A 6,261-nucleotide genomic window follows, 5' to 3' on the forward strand; every position below is an offset into this window, starting at 1 on the left:
TGCATATATGTAGTAGTTCTGGATTTCCAAGCTGTTGTTATTGTACTAGACTGAGTGGTTATGTATGTACTACTTTGTTTAGGACAATTGCAGCAAGGAAGTAGGAGGAAGAAGAAATGCAGACCACCTCATGAAAGACAGCAGCAAAGATCCACAGGTTAGCAATCTTGGTTCCTCTGCTTCTGCACTGCATATATATATGGAACTGTGTACTGACATGCCTCCTTATCTAGAATCCCCATTTGTGCCATCTAGAAGAAAATTTGAGGAAGAGACTAAAAGGCACATACATGAGTAGCCTGATTCTTGTCTTAGAAAGTTGGTTCTTATATATATATGTCTTGGATTAAAAAGAGCATGAGAACTTGCCAAGCCATCTGGAAATGCCATCAGAGCTGAAACATTTTTTAGGTTGCTGACAGCATTGAGCTGGGCTTGCTTTTGTTGCTACTACTGCTGAAGAAAAACTCCAGAAAAGGGAGTGAAAGTAGAAAGAAGAGAGGTTGCACAAGATGAGTAATGATGGGTAGCGGTAGAGGCTGAAACTGTGATGATGATGCGGATCTGACCATTAGTATGTTTCCCATCAAGGAAACCTACAATTTCTATTATGATACATATTTTCTATTATGAGGTGTGTTTCTCATAAAGAATGTGATTTCTGCATGATAGTTTTCTACTGAAGGTTTTATGCAAAGACTAACATTTAAGAAGGATGTAGTAAAAAACCTTGGTAGGTACTCCTGAAGTTGAAGCTGCTCAGGCAATAGTAATTTGTTTTTCTGAGCATTGAATTAATGTTTTGGGTTTTGCTTAATATTGTTATTCCTCTTAGGATGTTCAAGATGTACACCCTTTAAATTTTGTACTTACCATAGTTTCAGGTCCACTTGTGAGCTCTTATGCAATTTTGCTTTAGTTAGATTACATTGGGGTTGCTTTGACCTTATGGTCATGTATATAACAACGAGGACCTATTACATATCCTTTTTTCCCTCATAAATCTTTAGGTACAACTGCATGGTTACGTGCTTCGAATTAAAAGCATGTATGGCAGGTGGTGGAAGGAAAGATTGCAAGTCAGATGCACCACTAGTATACAGTAGAAACAATTTGTGTTAAACCATTGAAATATTTATGACCCGTTCCAAAGCACGGGCAGTCAATTAATTCAATACGCCATCTAGCCGTCTCATTTTTTCAATCAGATGTACAATACGCCATAATCTCTTAGATATGTGGGAAGTTTAGAAAAGATGCAAAAATGGTGCAGTGAGATGACACACCTTCTAAGTGACAGACAATGCTACATTCTGCTTTGTCTTTTTTATTTAATATATTTTTATATGTTCACCTTTGTAGGTCAGAGATAATAAAAGTTGATGGCTTCAGATGATGCTTTGAAAATGTCGATTGAGAAAGTCACGGATGTAACTATGAGCGGCTGGACTCAAAAGTCATCCAGTTTTACACGATGAGATGCATACAAATAATTATTCTTCCTTGTATATATATTGCACATGATAATACTTTTTTTGCGGGGTATGAGAGAGATGGAGATAGATTACGTTGATGTTCAAAAAGAATCCTTCGACAAGGGCCGGGTTAACTTCATTGGAATGAGCCAAAACTACACCGAGTTTTATACAACAACATAGTCTATCTCCATTGCTAAAAACCTAAAAAGCCATGGCAACGCACGGGCATTCTACTAGAGGTCAACACGAGGTCAGAAATTTTGCGAGAAGAAAACTATCCAGACGTTGGCAACATTATTTGATAGCTGGCCTGGGATGGACAATGACATCTCATCGTGTAAAGTATTTTGTCTATTGTTATCATGGTTTATTATTGTTTCTATAGCTCCACTTGTAGATTTCTCTTCCCTATTCATCCATCGGCCGATACATCTTGTACGCTATCGACAAAGAGGCACATTATCTATATATTATGGACCCTATTCAAACATCACAATTGTCAGAGGATAAAAATTTGACGCATGCACTGAAATTAAAAAGTTTTGCAAGGGATTTCAAAGAAGCACTCGAAATAAAGCTGCACGGTTGGAATTCCGATATATCTAAATGGCAATGTTTATTTCCGTTTGGTATTCCAACAAGTATAGACGGGTAATGAACTCATAATAAAAATATTTATTTTTGTTAATTTAAAAGTTTGGAGGAATGTGTCTGGCTATTTTGTTTTTCATTTTATGCTTTGGTGGAACGGTAAAGAATTGCTGAAGCCGGTTTGCGCGGTGAGTATTGTCCGTTACATGTTTTAAGACCATCGGCGTGAAATTTTCATACTAACTACATATATTGTTTGTGCAAGATGGGTATGAGTTGAGAAATCAGTTTTTATTATACTTGCTAAAACATCGTGAAAATGAAGCTAAAGGCAACTTTCCTAATATTATAAAAGAATTCCTTAAGCGCATCATCTAGATATTTATAGTTTTGTAATAGATGTTTATTTGGAACATCGCTCAATTTGTTACATGAACATGTTGTTAATCTTTCTTTTTGTTATCAATTTACATTGCAAAAATGGACTTCAATTATTCAATAATTGTGTTTGTGTTATATTGTTTGTACGTGTAAAATTTAACATGTAACTCTTGCAAACTATTTCAAGAGCCCGTTGCAACACACGGGCACTCTACTAGTAAATAATAAAGCAAGGCTGCTCGCACTACCCCATTGACGTCCTGCATAGGTCTCTTTCTTCTCTCTCTCTGGCCGATCCTTTGTGGGCACGTTCATCAGTCGTGGAAGAGAACTTGTATACGTTGGGGAAACGACGGCAGCTGGGACGGGCTCACCTGTGTAAAACACCTCAAGGCCGTCCTCCCGGCGATGCTGTGCTACGGCCGCCGTTGCCTCTGCGCTCCACTCGCCATGTACGTCGCACCCGCCAAGGTGAGCTCCTTGCATTCACGTATTAGCAACAAGCGGATCAGCTTCCACAGGCGCTATACAAACAACCACCACATTTTTTTATTCAATTAAGCTTTACTTATGTCTATGTTGTTTCAGATGGATCTGAATGAGATAAAAGAAAATGCCTGTGCTATTAATTTTAGTGAACATCCATGACACAACCTTGACACGTCGAGATTTGGAATGTCTTTTAGAAGATGAGATATGGGTGGAGAGCGAGGTCAGCTAAAATATATTCCAATGATCATACTTACACACTTCAAGAATGTCTAATTAATTTGTTACTTTTTCTACTATAGGTCATAAATGCATATATTTACTGTCTAAGGGTCCAGGATAAATTTTGTGCACACATATGATTCAGGAATACTTAAGCGAGATGGTGAAATTCCCATAAGCCTTGAGAGTCATCACCACATTGTTGAAAAGGTGCTTAAGTATCTACAGCATGACATGGTTAGACTAATTTTCCTCCCTATGGTTCTATCATTTGTTATCAATTTCTTTACCTAGCCGGGGCAACGACTTATATATTTTGTGTCCGTTGTTCATTCCAATCAATATGAACCAAACACATTGGTATATATCTGTTGTCAATATCAAACAACACGAGATACAAGTACTCGATTCTTTTGGTTCTAGAATGAGCCTAGCTGATCTACAACTTATGGTATGATTTTACTATATCTGTACTTGGAATTCATGCATTTAGTTTCACCTATATTATCATACTCTTTTTTCTATTTAACAGCTTCAGGAGCTTGAGGCGCATCTAAAGATTGCTTCTAAGATGAATGGGTTTAACCTAGGTACTTGGCCAGATATTGATGTAACTAGATGGACTATAAAAGAGTATATTCAAGATCGAATTCAATGTGATGGGTATGTTTGAAATCAACACATGAGAAAATGCAAAATGAGAGCAGCAGTAACAATTATTGATTATTATTCAACAATTCCTTATGTTTGCTTATTACTAATGTGCCCAATATTTTTAACCAATAGATCATCTTGCGGCTTGTTCATGCTACAATTCATTGAATACTGGACATGGCACAAACTGTCACATTCTGTTACACAGGTAATTCGTGAAGGATGACAAAAGTGTATTGCATATCTAATTCAATGTTGTAATATATTGATTCTAATAATTTTTTTGCAGGAAGATGTCAAACCCTTCAGGCAAAAAGTAGCAATCATTCTCCATGAATCAGATCTGAATGATATAAAAGGAACTCCTGAGTACCATAATCCAGCAGACGATATAATAGATACTGACGGTGTTGAAATATTGGACCCACCACCTGCCATGGTTGTTCTGAGAATGCCACTTAATAAAAATGAGCTACTTTGCAAACTTCGAGGTCATATCATGTCCATTCATAATGCAGATTCCCGAGAGTAAGTCCACTTTCAAAATAACAATATCTGCATTTATGTATATTATTTTTTCACTATATCGTTGATGCTATGGTTTATTTGATAGGAAAGAATGGATCCTTAGCTCCAAGCCCTACCCACTAAGTATAAGTCTTAGACAACTACAAGACTTACTAAAGAATACACGGGCTATTGATGTCGACAGTTTTAACATGGTTGTTCGGGTAAATGCTACAGACGACATTCAATGGGCTAAAGACACTCCATATCACTATATGGATCTCAGATTTTCTGTAAGTTACTAAAATCTCATAATACTTATTTTTTACGGCGACGTGCACATATAATTGCAAGCATAAATGCATAGAATGTTAATAATCCTTTACTTTCCTCTCAGATGATACTAAATGACTCTACACAAGATCCAAAACTCCGTTTACCATTTGATGCCCAACGCTACATTATTGCAAAACTATTTCATTGTTGGCCTGATATGTGCTTTGACGTCTCGGTGTGCAAGTTGGTAATCATACTTCCCATCTCTGTGTGTGCTTTTCACCCCAGTATTTTATTTCTAAAGCCTACTTCACACAGATTTTGTTGCCATTTTGTACAACCGGTCGCTTCATCCTCTTCCTGTTCGACCTATTGGATAGAACAATCACTATACTCGACCCTCTTCCCCTATCATATGCATGGAAAAAGAATCCTTCACAGAAGGACATATTTAAGATTCAATGTATTTCATTCCATCTAAACATAGCATTACAAGATGCAATTCCTGGCTGGAATGATGATGTTTTTAGATGGCGTCGCATCATACCACTTGGAGTTCCAAAAAAACCCAAACAGGTTATAACCTTAACATTCCAATTATTTGACCATATTTTCATCTATCATATTGCTAATAACATTTACTCCTATGCAGCAATATGTCTGGGTTTTTAGTTTTAAAGATTATGCGCACGTGGCATGATCATGAACATGGATTACCAGTTGTCCCGGTGAGTACTCTACATTCACCATTCATGGTCCTTTTAGATGTGAGCTTTGCATGACAACATAATTCACGTGCAGGACGATTATGACCTACAGAATCAAGTGTTGGTACACTTGCTGTCGTACAAGGACAATGAATGCGTAGAAAATATTCCACAAGTCGTGCATGATTTGGTGAAGAGAATTGGGATAAACTTTTTTTAGTCGGACAATCATATGTGTTTTTTTATTATAACAGCGACGATCAATTAAGGCACTTGAGGATATTGGTTATTATAAGGTTTCAGTAAGATGCATTGCTGGAGCAAAATGTAAGTTTAATTACCAAAAGCATACCGTGTGATGTTGCAAGTTACTAAAATCCCAGACAGATCTTGAGAAACCAAGAATGACATTACCATTTGTTCCTCCATCGACACCTGCAATATTTTGGTAATTATAACGAAATTCTGGGTGCATCAAAACTGGACTAAGTAGCAGAAAATAACTTCGGCTATTAGAAACATTTTGACATTGTGCAGATGGCACAGTATAAATCTACGATGATTTTTCACAGCATCCGGAGCTAAATGAAAGACTGCAGGCACAAACATATATGAACGCCTGAAGACTGATGTCTGAGATCCACAAATATAGACACATGTACATGCATGACTCACCAATATTAACAAGTCCTAGATCAATTCTTCTCTGACAGGCTACTACTTATCACGAAATGTAAGCAACTAAACAAAATAAGGCTACTACTTAGTAAATGGGGAATTTGGCGAAAGATGTTAGTTTACCTGTGTGCCGTTTGTGATGTGGTTGGCCTCAACAAAATTCTGTCCGGCAGCCTGGCAGGCAGGGGGTCAGCGAAGGGGTGTTGGAGCCCTGGAGGAGTGGAGACGCAGGGCAGTTGGCCGGCAACATAACGGCGCGGCCGCACAGGCAGTCGTCG

General features: G+C 37.7%; 1 long non-coding RNA gene across 1 annotated transcript; it reads right to left on the reverse strand.

The window, feature by feature from the left end:
- Positions 1-2,674: 2,674 nt before the first annotated feature.
- LOC119325133 lies at positions 2,675-6,254 on the reverse strand. Its single transcript, XR_005157351.1, has 3 exons — positions 6,107-6,254; positions 5,658-5,740; positions 2,675-2,929 (listed from the first exon to the last, which is right to left on the reverse strand). It is a non-coding gene; the product is annotated as an uncharacterized LOC119325133 (long non-coding RNA).
- Positions 6,255-6,261: the final 7 nt, after the last annotated feature.

This window comes from Triticum dicoccoides, chromosome 6B (assembly GCF_002162155.2).
Source record: "Triticum dicoccoides isolate Atlit2015 ecotype Zavitan chromosome 6B, WEW_v2.0, whole genome shotgun sequence".
Taxonomy (NCBI): Eukaryota; Viridiplantae; Streptophyta; class Magnoliopsida; order Poales; family Poaceae; genus Triticum; species Triticum dicoccoides.